Source organism: Delphinapterus leucas, chromosome 16, assembly GCF_059928025.1.
Source record: "Delphinapterus leucas isolate spDelLeu-1000000601 "Yukka" chromosome 16, BTC_Dleu_Yukka2, whole genome shotgun sequence".
Classification (NCBI taxonomy): Eukaryota; Metazoa; Chordata; class Mammalia; order Artiodactyla; family Monodontidae; genus Delphinapterus; species Delphinapterus leucas.
In genome coordinates this window covers 41,329,169-41,347,090 of record NC_143144.1, presented here as the reverse complement: position 1 = coordinate 41,347,090, position 17,922 = coordinate 41,329,169, and the positions used below count along the sequence as shown (strand labels likewise).

The window sequence follows — 17,922 nt, the reverse complement described above, 5'->3', positions numbered from 1 at the left end:
ACAACAACAAAAATCTATTCATGTAAGGCTACTACAAAGTTTGTCTTAGAACAAACTTTAGATTGTTACTGTTGATAATATTTCCTTTTCTCCCCTTAGTTTAAGGTATTATATTCTAGATATGTGGAAAGAAAAAAAAAAAGAGAAAACAACCCCCCCTCAGATATGTCCCACTTAAAGATGACAAACAAACTAAGGAATGGGTTAAGGGGTAAACTGGGACGGTTTGGGGAAAAACAAAAACCTTTGGTGGCTGCCATACTTAAAGAGAGACAGTAGAATTGCTGCATAGGTCTTTCAAGGCCTTCTTCATAGTTTGGCTCCGGCTTGCATCTTCTGATTTAACAATCTGTACTCCAATTGCAAATGTTTCTTCAAATTCAAATTAATCCACTTACTCTTCTCTAAATACGTCTTCCTCTATACCTTTGTTTGGGCCCAATATATACAACCTCTTTTTTCCTTTCAACATTTATCTCCCTTTTAAACTTAGTGACATGTTTGGCTTTGCAAAGCTTTGCCTAACCTTTCTGTACCTTATCCCATAACTCCTTTCTGAGTCTTTATAGTAAGTATCATCTGAATACTATTTAGGCTGGTAAAACCTTTATCTCTCTAATTTTTTCCTATCGTCACTAACATTAAACAAACCAAAAAACCTCTTTTACTTAATTCTTCACTTGTTTGATTTAGCTCCCTGCTGGAGAGAGACCTCTTTAGAGCAGGACCTGGGTCCCTCATTGTTTCTCTTCCAGGATTTAGATCCACAGCATCTTTAATGAATAAGTGATAGATAGATGCTCACTGATCTACTATTACCAGTGTCTCAAGGAACCAAATGGATCCATAGATTTGCCTTTATGTGAAATACTCATTCATCTGTAAAATGGAGACATGAAAACTGTGTTCTGGAAAAACTACAAACTAAACATCTAAACAGATCATCTTAAGTGCATTTAAAAGCTGGATGTGGGGACTTCCCTGGTGGCGCAGTAGTTAAGAATCTGCCTGCTTATGCGGGGGACATGGGTTCGATTCCTGATCTGGGAAGATCCCACATGCCATGGAGCAACTAAGTCCGTATGCCACAACTATTGAGCCTGCGCTCCAAAGCCTGCAAGCCACAACTACTGAGCCCACATGCCACAACTACAGAAGCCTGTGTGCCTAGATCCCGTGCTCTGCAACAAGAGAAGCCACCACAATGAGAAGCCCAATCACCGCAACGAAGAGTAGCCCCCGCTCGCCACAACTAGAGAAAAGCCCTCACGCAGCAACAAAGACCCAATGCAGGAAAAAAAAAAAAAAAAAAGCTGGATGTGTAAAACCTATGCTGAGGCTCTTGTACAGTGAAGTTTTTTAAAGGAAAATAATTATTATATATGCTTATATAATTTATAAATTTTATATAATTTAACAATCACTGTTCAATAATCTCTTATCTATGTGGAGTTTGTGTCTTCTGCTGTTTTGGTCAATCTTCCAGGCTAGACAAACTTGCAGGCTATTAGACACTTCTGAGTGACAGTGCAGTCTACTCCAGGAAGTGGGGGGCAGTGGACTGTGGTCAACAATAAGTCTGACGTAGACTTGAATCCAAGCTCTGCACATCCTGGCTATGGGATCCTAACAACCACCTTCACTGAGCCCCAGGTTCCTCCTTTGAAACTGGGGCCAAGGACAGCTATCTTGTAGGGCTATGGAACGAATAAGAGGAGAGCACGGTAAAGCATTCATCATGGTGCCAGCATCTAGTGGGTGCTGGTATAGAAGCCTCCACTTTTTTTTCCCCACTTCCGCACATTGCAGCATGATTTTCTCCTCCCTGCTAATGCTCTGCTTTTTACTTCTCACACACTTTACCCTCCAGTTAATAGTCCCAATGGCCCAAGGACTTTTGATACAATAAGGCACCTTTAGGTGCCAGGACAAGTTTATCTGTAAAAGTGAGACGTGCCTGAATTATCCATACTAGATCTGATGCACTGTCTTATTTCACACACACAGGACCACTTAAGAAATCAATAATCATTATAATAGTAGAGTAGGACAAATGTTTTCTGCCACTTTTAAAAGCCCTGTGGGTTTCTCTGGCTCACCATTGAACGGATCCAGCCAGCTGGAAGACAAAGGAAGGCCTAGGACTGCACGACGACGGTAATCACACCCAGAGCCAGGATCCTGGGCAACGATTCAACATCCTGCTGGTCTGGCACACTGATCAACAGTCGTTATCAGAACACCAGACCGTTGATCCTGAGTTAGAACTGAGTTTTAGTTAAAGTGTGGCAGGTATTCTCTATCTGCCTTGGCTTTTCATGAGGTTGTTTAAAAGATTAAACAGTTGCTACTTTGCCTCTAAGAAAATTTAAAAAGTGCCCTTAGATTGAAATTTTCTTTTGTTTCCTTTCAAATTCATGCAAACTCCCACCCTTGGTGAGCAAACCTGGAGATCACTAGTCATCCCCAAAAACATATTTCCACTGTGAACAAGGTCATCAGTAACTCTAATGTGCATTGAACACCCTGCCACTGATTAAACATCAGCCTGGTGCCTGGAGAATATTCTCCCTCCTTCCTTGATTTCCATGCTTAGGAAACAAAGAAATATAAGTTCCTTAATATGGCAGATACTTACTGTCGAAATCAGATTCCAGCCTATGTTTCCAGTTCAGCCTCCCCTCTCCGTCAGCTACTTATTCATCCTACCGCTCCCTCTACTAGAAATTTCCTTCCCCCTCTTTTCAAACCAGTAAGTTCCTACTCATCTTTGAAGACCTGGCACAAATGTCACTTCCTCTGGGAAGCCTTCCCTGACCTTCTAAGCCAGTCAGTCCTTCTCCTCCTAACCCCATGCTACCCACAGCCCCTCACCACATGGAGCAGTGCTTCTAAAACTTCTGCGTTCCTATTAAAACGTAGATGCTGATTCTGGAGCCAAGGACTGTGCATTTCGAACAAACACTCAGATGCTGCTGCTGGTCCATGGCAACGCTCCAAGTGGTAAGAATGTAGCGTTCACAGCACAGGGTTTGGTTCTTACCTGTGTGTTGTCTCCGTCTCCTCCTTCTGCTTTAGCAGGACAGTGACTGACTGTTTCATCTCTGAGTGTCCAGCAGTGAGTGCAAAGCCAACTGCGAAACTCTGAATATTTGTTGAAAGAGGATTCCTCCCCATCACCCTCACTGACATCAGCTTCCCCTCCTCCATCTACACAACCACTTCACAGATTTTTATGCTACTGTCTCTTCTTTTTCCTTCTGGCACATCTTTCATTGTTGGGTGTTCTCTTTATTTTTAAGACAGACACAGGCTGTTGGTTGCTTTTTAACTCAAGGAACAAAACAGATACTTAGAGAAAAAACACATGCACACACCTCCACCCTCACCTGGTCTAGCTGGCTTTATTAAGGTGACGAGGCTGGCAGCTTCTTTCACTGAGATCCTTCAAGATTCCAGTGCCTTGTTTATGCACTCGATTCTCACTCCACATGCTTCATGTCTTGTGTCATTGCTTAGTGAGTGTGGCTCAGATCCAATGGAAGTGGGACTTGGATTTCATCCGCGTCAGATTCCAGTTAACTAATGCGCATCCTTGTTTTAGATGTTGTACACTGAGGATGATAGAAGAAGTATAAAATTTGTGAAGGATGAGTGGCCCTCATCCATCCCATCCCAGGACAGTATTGGGTTGCCTTGGCATGATAAGTGGTCAAGAGTTAAAAGAGGTGTCATTTTCCACCCCAAGTCGCACACTCCCAATCCATTCTCTTTTTTGTTTTTCTCTCTGGCTTGCCCTTTTTTTTTTTTTTCACATCCACCCCCTTCATACTCTGCTGTTTACAATGGGTACACAAGCAAAACTAATTATATCATAAAGTGATACAACCACATATACAGGGAGATAACCTGCAGTGAACATTTGAGGTGATGCTGTTTTGTACCACTTTCAAATATTAAGCAGCCATAGGATGTCCCACCCAGAAGATAGCTTGCAGAGATCATCAGTTCTAAACCTATTTTCAGATAGGGAAACTGAGTCTGAGAAAATAGGCAGAGAGCATCCAAGCTAGGAGCAGAAACCAGGACTCCCACTAGCTCCTCTCTTGCATCTGGAAGCCCTTGCTCCTGAACCTTACAGTAAGGGCCAGCCCCCTGCAAAACACTTCTGGTATACAGGGGACTCTGGGGCCCCTTTTGACCTCTGTGAGCTAATTTTTCTTCTTTAGGATACAGGTGCCTCACTATTTACTGTAGATTTCCGTTGTTCTTCTTCCTCTTGACTCATCTTGTGGCAGCTCTAACTCCAGCATTAACTTCTCTCTTCTCAGGCCCTGGGCCCGGCACTTTCCACCAGATGTGGCTTATCACGCTGGGCCACAATTTCCTGTTTGCTTATGTGTCTCCACTGTACAGACTGTGAGCCTCTTGAGGGCAGGGGATCATGTCCTGTTCGCTATCCTTAGCACACTGTCTGACACACAGTAGAGTCTCAGTGAAGTGAGAATCTACTCGTCAGGAAAAAGAGAACAAGAGTACATTCAGGTGGCATTTACATTTTGCATGCGGGTCTCTGACAATCACTGACTAATGTCTGGCTGCAGGCTTGGCCCGGCCCTTTGGAGAAGGATGCTGGAAGGGGCTCTTCCATGACTCATGTATCTTGTAAATTGGTGTTCATGTTCAGACACAGCTAAGCTACAACATTCTCAGAAATAGCAAAGAAAACCATAATTCATCAAAGCCATCATACATCTACTACCCATTCACTGCAGAAGTGATCGGATCTTAATGACTAAAGATAGCATCTTGTAAGACCACTGCACAACTTTATCCCACTCCCTAGGCATAGAAAATACTTCACATCGGGTTGTTCCTTTCCACAGTTTATATTCTAGAGATTGTGACTTAACCAAGCTGACTCAGCGACAGTTCTGGGGCTTAGACTTAAGTCCTCAGTCACCTCCTTTATCATAGCTTTTCTCCTATGATAAAGCAATAGGGCACTGTGGTAAATGACTGGGCTTCCAGAAGTTTGGAGGTAATGAGTGCAGTACATCCTTAACTACCAAGGAATTAAAAGCACAGTTCCTCAGCCTCTCCAGAGATTTGTTTCTTCAGCCATGCCCTCAACAGGGGGACTGTCCACCTCCAACTGCAGCCTGGCCCCTCTCTCTGAGTTGGGGTCTGGTACATGATATCACCTTGAAAGGGTGAGAAGCTGACGAGAAGAAACAGAGCCAGCCGTAAACGCTTAACAATAATAAAAGTTTTAAAAAATGTATATTGAAAATATGATTCAAACTTTCCTAAGGAGACACGGCTTGCCTATGAATCACACGCAGGCAAAGCCCTCACATTTTATATTTCTGTGAAATTCCAGAAAAGTCACAGTAGAGAACACTCCCCAGCAGCACTTGGGAGAAAAATAATCACCTCTTGGAAAGACAAAAAAGAAAGACATTCCCAGAGATTGGAATTCTTGAACATACAGTCATGATAGAGTTTTTATTTAATCCATTTAATAATCAAAAGTTAAGCCACAGCTTTCTGAACAAGGTGATGGAGTAGAATGACCTTGAGCTCACCTCCTCTCATGAGCACACCAAAATTACAACTAACTGCTGAACAACCATTGTTAAAAAAGACTGGAGTCTAACAAAAAAAGAAAGTCTACATCCAAAGACATAAAGAAGATCTCACAATGAGATGGTAGGAGGTGTGTGCTCACAATATAATCAAATCCCATACCCCCCCAGAGGTGACCCACAAACTGGAAAATAATAATATCGCAGAAGTTCTCCCACAGGAGTCAGAGTTCTGAGCCCCACGTCAGGCTCCACAGCCTGAGGGTCTAGCATTGGCAGGAGGAGTCCCCAGAGCATTTGGCTTTGAAAGCCAGCAGGGCTTGATGGCAGGCACTCCACAGAACTGGGGGAGGCAGAGACTCCACTCTTGGAGGGTGAACGTGAGGTCTCATGTGTACTGGGACCCAGGGAAAGAGCGGTGACGTCATGGGATCCTGGGCCAGACCTACCTGCTGGTCTTGGAGGGTCTCTGTGGGAGGTGAGGGGCTGCTGTGACTCACTCTGGGGACAAGGACCTGGTGGCAGAGGTATCAGGGAGTATTCATCAGTGTGAGCTCTCCTAGAGGCCGACGTTTTGGCACCAAGACCTGGCCCCACCCAACAGCCTGTGGCTCCAGTGCTGGGACCAAACAATCAACAGGGCGGGAACACAGGCCCACCCACCAGCAGACAGGCTGCCTAAGGACTTCCTGAGCCCACAGCAACCTCTAGACACAGCAGTTGACACAGCCCTGCCCCACCAGATGGCCAAGACCCAGCTAAAACCAACAGTGGGCAGGCACTGGGCCCTCCCACCAGGAAGGCTGCACGAGCCTCTAAACCAGGCTCACCCACCAGGGGGCAGACAACAGAAGCAAGAAAACTACAATCCTGCAGCCTGCGAACCTGAATATGCAAACACAGGTCAGACATTCTCCTGGGATCAGCTGGTCACTCGCCCTCATGTGATGAGAGGGGAGTGTACTGCTGGGACACAGAGGAAATTCCCTACAGAAGGCCACTTCTCCAAAGTCGAGAAACATAACTAACCTGCTGCATACATAAAAATACAAACAGTGGGACTTCCCCGGCAGTCCAGTGGTTAAGACTTCACCTTCCAATGCAGGGGGTGCACGTTCCATCCATGGTTGGGGAGCTAAGATCTTACGTGCTTCACAGCCAAAAAAACCCCATAAAACAGAAGTAATACTATAACAATTCAATAAAGACTTTAAAAATGGTCCACAACAAAAACAACAAAAAATCTTTAAAAAAAAAATACAAACAGAAATTTAGACAAGATGAGATGGCAGAGGAATATGTTCCAGAAAAGAAACAAGATAAAACCCCAGTAGAATAACTACATAAAGTGGAGATAGGCAAATCTACCCGAGAAAGAGTTCAGAGCAATGATCGTAGATGATCCAAGAACTCAGGAAAAGAATGGATGCAAAGAGTGAGAAGTTACAAGAAGTTTTTAACAAATAGTTAGAAAATATAAAGAACAGCCAGAGTTACAGAATATAGTAATTGAAATGAAAAATACACTAGAAGGAATCAATAGCAGAATAAATAAGGCAGAAGAACGAGTAAGTGAGCTGGAAGACAGAGTGGTAGAAATCACTGCCAAGGAACAGAATAAAGAAAAAAGAATGAAAAGAAATGAGGACATTTTAAGAGACCTCTGGGACAACATCAATCACAAATGACATCCACATTATAGGAGTCCCAGAAGGAAAAGAGAGAGAAAGGGCCTGAGAAAATAAGAGATAATAGCTGAAAACTTCCCTGACCTGGGAAAGGAAACAGTCAGCCAAGTCTGGAAAGTGCAGAGAGTCCCATACAGGATTAACCTAAGGAGGAACACACCAAGACACATAGTAATCAAGTTGACAAAATTAAAAATAAAGAGAAAATATTAAAAGCAACAAGGGAAAAGCAACAAATAACATACAAGGGAATCCCTATAAGGCTATCAGCTGATTTTTTTAGCAGAAACTCTGTAGGCCAGAAGGGAGTGGCATGATATATTTAAAGTGATGAGGGAAAAACCTACAACCAAGAATCCTCTATCCAGCAAGGCTCTTGTTCAAATTTGACAGAGAAATCAAAACTTTTACAGGCAAGAAAAAGCTAAAAGAATTCAGCACCACCATACCAGCTTTACGACAAATGGTAAAGGAACTTCTCTAGGCAGAATAGAAAAGGCCACAACTAGAAACAAGAAAATTACGAAATGGGAAAGCTCACTGGTAAAGGCAAACATACAGTAAAGGTAGGAAATCACATCCACACATAAATATGATATCAAAACCGGTAATTGTGAAAGGAAGCAAGTACAAATGCAGGATACTTAAAATGCATTTGAAATTAGGAGATCAGCAAGTTAAAACAATCATGTTTATGTATAGACTGCTATATCAAAACCTCATGGTAACCACAAGCCAAAAATCTACAATAGATATACACACAAAAAAGAAAAAGGAATCCAAGCACAACACTAAAGATAGTCATCAAATCACAAGAGAACAAAAGAGGGAAGAAAAAAGACCTACAAAAAAAAAAAAACCCAAAACAATCAACAAAATGGCATACATATCTATAATTACCTTAAATGTAAACAGATTAAATGCTCCAACCAAAAGACATAGATGGGCTGAATGGATACAAAAACAGACCTGTATATATGCTGTCTACAAGAGACATACACAGACTGAAAGTGAGGGGATGGAAAAAGGTACTCCATGCAAATGGAAATCAAAAGAAAGCTGGAGTAGCAATACTCATATCAGACAAAATAGACTTTAAACAAAGACTGTTACAAAAGTCAAAGAAGGACACTACATAACTATCAAGGGATCAATCCAAGAAGAAGACATAATAATTGTAAATATATATGCACCCAACACAGAAGCACGTCAATATATAAGGCAAATGTTAACAGCCATAAAAGGAGAAATTGACAGTAACACAAAATAGTGGAGGACTTTAACACCCCAGTTACATCAATGGAAAGATCAACCAGACTGAAAATCTACAAGGAAACACAGGCCTTAAAAGACACACTAGACCAGATGGACTTCATTGATATTTACAGAGCATTCCATCTAAGAGCAGCATATACACTTTCTTTTCAAGTGCACATGGAACATTCTCCAGGATAGCTCACATGATGCAGGGCCACAAAGCAAGCCTCAGTAAATTTAAGAAAACTGAAATCATATCAAGCATCCTTTCCAACCACAATCCTATGAGATCAGAAGTCAACCACAAGAAAAAAACTGCAAAAATCACAAACACATGGAGACTAAACAATATGCTACTAAACAACCAATGGATCACTGAAGAAATAAAAGAGGAAACTAAAAAATATACCTAGAGACACCTGAAAATGAAAACACGATGATCCAAAACCTATGGGACATGGCAAAGGCAGTTCTAATAGGGAAGTTGACAGCGATACAAGCTTACCTCAAGACACAAGAAAAATCTCATATAAACAACCTAACCTTACACCAAAAGCAACTAAAGAAAGAAGAACGAATGAAACGCAAAGTTAGTAGAAAGAAATCAAAAAGATCAGAATAGAAATAAAGACTAAGAAAACAATAGAAAAGATCAATTAAACGAAAAGTTAAGCAAAACTGATAAACCTTTAGGCAAACTCATCAAGAAAAAGAAAGGGGGGACTTCCCTGGTGGCGCAGGGGATAAGAATCTGCCTGCCAGTGCAGGGGACACAGGTTCGATCCTTGGTCTGGGAAGATACCACATGCCACGGAGCAACTAAGCCCACGTGCCACAACTACTGAGCCTGCGCTCTAGAACCCAAAGCCCCAACTACTGAAGCCCATGTGCCTAGAGCCCATGGTCCACAACGACAAGCCACCGCAATGAAGAGTAGCTCCCGCTTGCTGCAACTAGAGAAAGCCCACATGCAGCTTTTAATTTTTTAAAAAAGCCCAAATCAATAAAATTGGAGATAAAAAAGAAGTTACAATGGACACCACAGAAATACAAAGGACCATAAGAGACTACTACAACCAACTATATGCCAATAAAATGGACAATCTAGAAGAAATGGACAAATTCTTAGAAAGGTACAACCTCCCAAAACTGAACTAGGAGAAATAGAAAATATGAACTGATCAATTACAGGTACTGAAATTGAATCTGTCATTAAAAACTCCCAACAAACAAAAGTCCAGGACCAGATGCCTTCACAGGCAAATTCTATCAAACGTTTAGAGAAGAGTCAACACCTATCCTTCTGAAACTCTTCCAAAACATTGCAGAGGAAGGAACACTTCCACTCTATGACGCCACCATCACCCTGACACAAAAACCAGACAAAGGTACCACAGGAAAAGAAAATTACAGGCCAATATCACTGATAAACATAGATGCAAAAATCTTCAACAAAATACTAGCAAACCGAATCCAACAATACATTAGAAGGACGATACACCGTGATCATGTGGGATTTATCCCAGGGATACAAGGATTTTTCAATATCCACCAATCAATCAGCGTGATACACCACACTGACAAATTGAAGAATAAAAACCATATGCTCATCTCAATAGATGCAGAAAAACCTTTTGAAAAATCCAACCTCCATTTATGATAAAAACTCTCCAGGGGGCTTCCCTGGTGGCGCAGTGGTTGGGAGTCTGCCTGCTAATGCAGGGGACATGGGTTCGAGCCCTGGTCTGGGAGGATACCACATGCCGCGGAGCGGCTAGCCCCGTGAGCCACAATTACTGAGCCTGCGCGTCTGGAGCCTGTGCTCCGCAACGAAAGGCCGCGATAGTGAGAGGTCGGTGCACCGCGATAGTGAGAGGTCGGTGCACCGCGATGAAGAGTGGCCCCTGCTCGCCGCAACTGGAGAAAGCCCTCGCACAGAAACGAAGACCCAACACAGCCATAAATTAGTTGATTAATTTTTTTTTAAAAGGCAAAATTCCTAAAAAAAAAAAAAAAACTCCCCAGAAAGTCAGCACAGAGGGAACACACCTCAACATAATAAAGGCCACATACGACAAACCCACAGCTAACATCATTCTCAACTGTGAAAAGCTGAAAGCATTTCCTCTAAGATCAGGAAAAAGACAAGGATGTCCACTCTCTCCACTTTTATTCAACATAGTTTTGGAAGTTCTAGCCATACCAATCAGAGAAGAAAAAGAAACAAGAGGAATCCAAATTGGCAAAGAAGAAGTAAAACTGTCACTGTTTGCAGATGACATGATACTATAGAAAATACATAGAAAATCCTAAAGACACTACCAGAAAACTACTAGGCCTCATCAATGAATTCAGTAAAGGTACAGGATACAAAGTAATACACAGAAATCTGTTGCATTTCTATACATTAACAACAAAAGATCAGAAACAGAAATTAAGGAAACAATCCCACCTACCTTCGCTTCAAAAAGAATAAAATAGGGCTTCCCTGGTGGCGCAGTGGTTGAGGGTCCACCCGTTGATGCAGGGGACATGGGTTTGTGCCCCGGTCCGGGAAGACCCCACATGCCGCGGAGCAGCTGGGCCCGTGGGCCGTGGCCACTCAGCCTGTGCATCCAGAGCCTGTGCTCCGCAACGGGAGAGGCCACAACAGTGAGAGGCCCGCGTACCACAAAAAAAATAAATAAATAAAAAATAAAATAACTAAGGATAAACCTACGTAAGGAGACAAAAGACCTGTACTCTGAAAACTATGAGACACTGATGAAAAAAGTTAAAAAATGACAGATGGAAAGATACACCATGTTCTTGGATTAGAAGAATTAATTTTGTCAAAATGACTCTACTACCCAAGGCAATCCACAGACTCAGTGCAATCCCTATCAAATTATCAATGGCATTTTTCACAGAACTAGAACGCAAAATATTATAATTTACATGGAAACACAAAAGACCCCAAATAGCCAAAGCAATCTTGAGAAAGAGAAACGGAGCTGGAGGAAGCAGGCTCCCTGACTTCAGACTATACTACAACAACTACAGTCATAAAAACACCCCGGAACTGGCACAAAAACAGACATATAGATCAATGAAACAGGATAGAAAGCCCAGAGATAAACCTGTGCACCTATGCTCAATTAATCTGTGACAAAGGAGGCAAGAATATACAGTGGAGAAAAGACAGTGTCTTCAATAAGTGGTGCTGAGAAAACGGGACAGCTACACATAAAAGAATGAAATTAGAATATTCTCTAACACCATAAAAAAAATATACCCAAAATGGATTAAAGACCTAAATGTAAGACCAAATACTATAAAACTCCTAGAGGAAAACATAGGCAGAATACTCTGACATAAATCGCAGCAATATCTTTTTGGATCTGTCTCCTAGAGTAATGGAAATAAAAACAAAAATAAATGAGACCTAATTAAGCTTAAAAGCTTTTGCACAGCAAAGGAAACCATAAACAAAATGGAAAAAGACAACCTACAGAATGGGAGAAAATATTTGTGAATGATGAGACTGACAAGGGATTAATCTCCAAAATATACAAACAGCTCTTCCAGCTCAATATCAAAAAAAAAACAACCTAATCAAAAAATGGACAGAAGATCTAAATAGACATTTCTCCAAAGAAGACATACAGATGGCCAAAATGCACATGAAAAGATGCTCCACATCACAAATTATTAGAGAAATACAAATCAAAATCACAATGAGGTATCACCTCACACTGGTCTGAAAGGCCATCATTAAAAAGTCTACAACTAATAAATGCTGGAGAGGGTGTACAGAAAAAGGAACCCTCCTACACTGTTGGTGGGAATGTAAATTGGTGCAGCCACTATGAAAAACAGTGGAGGTCCCTTACAAAACTAAAAATAGAGCTACCCTATGATCCTGCAATCCCACTCCTGGGCATATACCCAGAGAAACCCATAATTGGAAAAGATACTTGCACCCCAACGTTCACTGCAGCACTATTTACAATAGCCAAGACATGGAAGCAACCTAAGTGTCCATCAACAGATGAATGTATAAAGAATACCTCTTTATCCAATATTCCATCATATATATGAATGAAATAATGCCATCTGCAGCAACATGGATGGACCTAGAGATTATCATACTAAGTGAAGTAAGCCAGACAGGGAAAGACAAATATCATATGACATCCCTTATATGTGGAATCTAAAAATATATATACAAATGAACTTACAGACAAAACAGAAATAGACCCACAAAGAAAACACACTTAGGGTTACCAAAGGAGAATGGGGGAAGGGGGCAGGGGAGGGATAAATTAGGAGTTTGGGATTAACAGATACACACTACTACATATAAAATAGATAACCAACAAGGACCTCCTGTATAGCACAGAGAAGTATACTCAACACTTGGTAATAATCTATAAGGGAAAAGAATTTGAAAAAAAAGATATATGTATATGTACATATAACTCAATCACTTTGCTGTACACCCAAAACTAGCACAACACTGTATATCAACTATACTTCAGTTAAAAAGAAAAAGTTAAGCCACAAAGTTGGTCCCCTTTAAACATCCTTTTTATTGACAGCCTTACCCAGGGTCTAATTTTTCTGAAGGAAAAAAGCTGAAGGATTCTAGATGTTACAGAGAGCAGTGCTTCTCAAATTGAACGTGCATATCACCTGGGGATTCTTTAAATACAGATTCTGATTCAGTAGATCTGGGTAGGGGCTACTAATAAGCTCCCAGGTGATGCCAATAAGCTCCCAGGTGATGCCAATGGGTTTGCAGACCCCACCCTGAAGAGCAAGGGCCCAGGCAATGATGGAGCCCAATTCCTGGAAGATGTTGAACACTTGTGCTCCTCGGTCTCTGAGCTCAAAACATAAGGCCTGTTCCTAAGGTTTCCTTAAAGGTCAGCAGAGCCCCTCTTTCTAGCTGTGATTCACAGTGTGAATAATGACAAATACCTCCTTCCCTCTCCTGGGTCAACCACTGAGAGTATGCTGCAAACTCTTTTTTTTTTTTTGGTGCAGTTTAAATAATGAGACAATGTCTCTCTCCAACCATGTCTCAATAGCTCAGTTCTTCCTTATGAGATCAATGTGAACACAACCTAGAATGGCACTGATTATTCCCTAGGGTCACTCACCATCTCTAAACCACACACTTCATATAATACAAGACACTATCCCAATCTTATTAACTAACCTCAGCCCATACTTCATCCTTGCTTCCTCTGGAAGTTATTTATACTGCTGTAGTTTCTAAATCACTGTGCTTAGAGTTGCCCAAATCTTTTCCAGGAAAAAAAAACAAGGATTAATGAGCACCTGGAAGCCAGGTTTCTTAAATTCTGTTATAATGCAAAACACAAGTAAACCAAGTGGCACTGCATTCATAATTTGTAGATTTACTGGAGTTTAGGCATCAGGGATTAAGCTGAACCTGGCAGGCCAGGATTGGGGTGACCTGTTCAACCCTGCGATATTTAAGGCGACCTGGGAAAGTTTGTTATATAATGGGAAATGCCTTAGAGATATTCTTTTTGTTTTTTTTTTTACCCGTCAAAGGAACAGATTTTTGAAAAGCAAAACAACAAAGTGTTGTATACAACAGAATAAACCACAAAGATATATAACGCTGTGGATGAGACTAAGTGAAAAAATAAGTCCCAAAAGGTCTCATTCTGCATGATAGCCTTTTCATAAAACTAAAATACCCTTCAAAAATTAAAATAAAAAATATAAGGATTACATATAAATGCAGGAAAAAACTATAAAAAGAAAAACAAGGGAATTATGAAACACGGTTGAGCATAATAATTTTGGGAGTTGCAGAAACAGGGAGATAGGGTGAAGGAGGCAGAGACTATATGGTTAGAAATAAGTTTTTGTCAAGGTCTTAGCTTTTAGTTTGCTTTTCACAATGTTAAAAATAACTAAATTGGGACTTCTGTTGCGGTCCAGTGGTTACGACTCTGCGCTTCCACTACCGGGGGCACAGGTTCAATCCCTGGTTGGGGAACTAAGATGCTGCATGACATGTGGTATGGCCAAAAAGTAAAATAAAAATAACTAAATTAAATATCCAAACAAAGTGCCAAAATGAGACTGTGTTATGAACCAAGGATTGCGATTAATCCAGATCTGTACACCTGAGGTCCAAATAAAATAACCATTTATGATCCACATTAGGGACACACACACACACACACACACACACAACCTAAGTTCTTTAGGAGCACATTGTTTCTTTTTGCTTTTTTTCTTTCCAAGAAGAAGCCTAAGTACTTCAGCATTTGGGAAGAATCCCTTAGTTAAAGATCTCACACATTTCACCCAGAAATTAGCTAAGAGTGCTGTATCTCCTTTTGCTATTATAAGCAGCTTATGAATAGCAAATTATGTGTCCTTTTGAAGATGAATTTTCAGCTAAAAACAAGATTAAATGGAAAGGTAGCATTGGAAACAATTAGTTGATCATAATGTACATTGAAAATTCATTCAGATCAATTGCATGGAGTAGATCAGTGTCTATCTGACATCTGGAAGCAGAACTTGGGTGATGTTGTCATGGCCAAATTGTCATCATTCTTTTTTTCTAATCATTTTTGCACTGTATAAGGAGAGTCTCTTCTGTGTGTTCAGTAGCACAATTCCTGTTGGTTACTAGAGGTTTAAGAAAGTGAGAACATTTTAATATTCAGATCCTACATAGAATGAGATGTTACCATTTAAAAGCCTTAAGAAATCTGTAGGTGGGGTTTAAGGAAGCAACAAAACAAAGATCCCTTAGAGATATTCTTAAGTGAGAAGACACTCTGCAAGTTGTGAAGACAATCTAACCACAACTGTGTTAGAAGTTTGAAAACTATATAAGGAAGAAAGATAGAAAGGAAAACTGTAAATGATAAACTAAACTAAGTGGTTAAGTTTGAGTGAAAGGATATGAATATTCTTCCTCTTATAATTTTTTGTGCTTTCAAACTTTTCTATAATGAGTATTTATTGACATCGCAATTAAAAAAAAAATCTCGACTCTAAAATGCAACTCAGCTAAGAGTGCCTGCCTTCTAATTTGTTAACCACTTCAGTGTTATTTCTTTCTGTTTTATTCTTTTGGTTTCCCTGTCTTGCCTTCTCTGCATATTCAGGGCTGAGGGCTCTATGAACCTGCTGAGAGGGACCCATACATTCTGAAACCACCATGAAGGCAGGGACTGCTTGGGTCTCTCCCCCCACTGAGCTCATAGTAGTTCTCCAAGGGTAATGAGAAAACACAATTCTCTTGGCCTCAAAGAATATTATGGCCCAGAGGGGCATGAGGCAGGGCTTCCTAAGAGGTGGTAACCGTCTCTCAGAGGCATGAGGGGACTTGGGGACACCTCCAGGGGCCTGGGATGCACACCTGACTCTTCATCACTATCCACTGCCCGCAGCCCAGCTGATCCCACTCCCATAATACTCTGCGACGGGTTGCTCTTCCCGAGGCTCCACTGGTACAATTGCAGTTCACAGGCCTTACCGGTTCTCTCCTTGATTGGGGGGCTTTCTTCTTGCCTCTGCCTTGTTTCCTACCAGTCCTCCACCACCTTCCAGAACGATTTTTTTCTAGAAAAACTCTGACCACGTCCCCTACCTGAACCCTGAAGAGGCTCCACAGAGCTCTGAGGACTCAAATATCAGCTAGAACCTTAGAAGCTGTTCCCTCGGGCCCGTCTGAGGTCTCCGTTCTGACTCCTGCTCTGGAGCACTAGATGCCCCACCGCGGAGAACCACCCACCACCACCTCCCCAGACCTGCCCGACTCTTACTCGCCCTCCAAGCCTTTGCCCACAACGCTCCCCTTCAGTCCAACATTCTTTCCTTCTTGTCCAGGAAGCCCTCCCTGATACATCCGTCCTCCACCCGAGTCCCCAGGAGGGCGAGCTTGACTGTCGGGCTGTTTTTCTCTCTGCCTGGGAGGGACCCGCATACGCAAGTGCTCACCTGGTGTGTGGGATTTCAAGCTGCCTGTCTCCATTTTACAGGAAACTGTGGCCCCTCTTGAGAGAGTCGCGGCTTTCCCTCAGCGCTGGCCGTGTCTCCCCACATCAGGGGCCTGGACTGGATTTCCCCGGATACTCCTTGATGAAGTTCACCAGGAGTGGGCGCACGCCCGCCCCCCAGGCGCCCATTTCAGCAAAGGATTGGCGCCTTCCTGCCCCCACCTCCAAAGAGCTCGGCGCCCTACAGTTCAGAACAAGTGTGGCGCGGGGCCCGGCTCTGGCAGGAGAGACGTGAGGCTGCTTAGCCGAGCGTCTGCAGCAAAGCTGTGCCCGGGCTCAGAGCCTCCTTAGACGGGAGTTCTCGGCCCGGCGCGCTTGGTGTGGGCGGAGTGAGGAGGGGGAAGAGGCGGACACGGAAATGCCGAAAGGGTCTTTTATAGCCCAGACGTTGGGTCCTCCCCGAGGCGCACCGCGGGACGTCCCCGCCAGGGGGAGCCCGAGGCCGGCCCCACGCAGCGCCCCAACGGTCGTGCGGGACTCTGGCCCAGGTCCCCGCTGCTGGGTCCTCGTGAAGCTGTGTCCTGGATCGCGTCCCTCCACACGCGTGGGGAAGGGATGTCTGGCCCCAACCTGCCTTTGCAGCCTCCCCTCCCTTCTCTACCTTCTCCAGAACCCCCGCTCCAGAAAGCGACCCTGCATCCCTTAAACAACCAGGCAAGGTCGCCGCCCCGGCCCTTTCTCTCTTGTGGCTTCTTCTTGCTCACCAAGTCCAGGGTCTGTAAAACGGTTACTCATGGTTCAGGGCCCCAGCCCAAAGGCCCTCTTACCTCCCCACCCCATCCCACGAGGGACTCCCCAAGCTCCCGCTTCCACCGACTGATATCGGCTGGCCCACCGAAGGCCAGCACGCAAGCGGCGTCCCTGAGGTCATCCGGAAAGACTGTGGTTTGCCTGCCAGAGGCCTACCAGGCGGAGTCTACACCCAGTATGGCAGGTGTGGTGGTGATGATGAGTGGGTGGGCTGGGAGCCCAGCTGTCGGCACAGGCTCCCCACGCCCTCTGGACCCCCCCCCCCCAGGAGGGGACTGTCGCAGGACCTTGCCGAAAAGGACCCTGAGGAGCAGAAGCTCATCAGACCCGGAGAGCTGGGACAGAGGGACCTGAGGTGCTGCCTGTGAGGTGACCGGACAGGTGTGCCTGAGCCAGGCCCAGCGGCAGGTGTCAGAGCCTGGAGGGATAGCAATGCCTGGAGGGATAGCAATGCCTGGAATGGATGTTTCTGTCCTTCCAATAGCCAGGCTGTGATCTCCCGGGGGCTTGCTCTGGGAGGAGGGGGGCTTCCGATGCTGCTGGGAAGAGCCTGCGTGGGTTTGGGGACTGAACTTGCATCTGCATCCAGCTGCTCCA

At 43.4% G+C, this 17,922-nt stretch overlaps 1 long non-coding RNA gene across 1 annotated transcript in view; it reads right to left on the bottom strand.

The window, feature by feature from the left end:
• LOC111169884 (uncharacterized) overlaps positions 1-17,382 on the bottom strand; it is a 45,044-nt gene extending 27,662 nt beyond the window's left edge. Inside the window, exons 1-2 of the long non-coding RNA XR_002643303.3 lie at positions 16,517-17,382; positions 3,390-3,614 (exon numbers count right to left, since the gene is read on the bottom strand). This is a non-coding gene — a long non-coding RNA (uncharacterized LOC111169884). The remainder of the gene's footprint in view (positions 1-3,389; positions 3,615-16,516) is intronic.
• Positions 17,383-17,922: the final 540 nt, after the last annotated feature.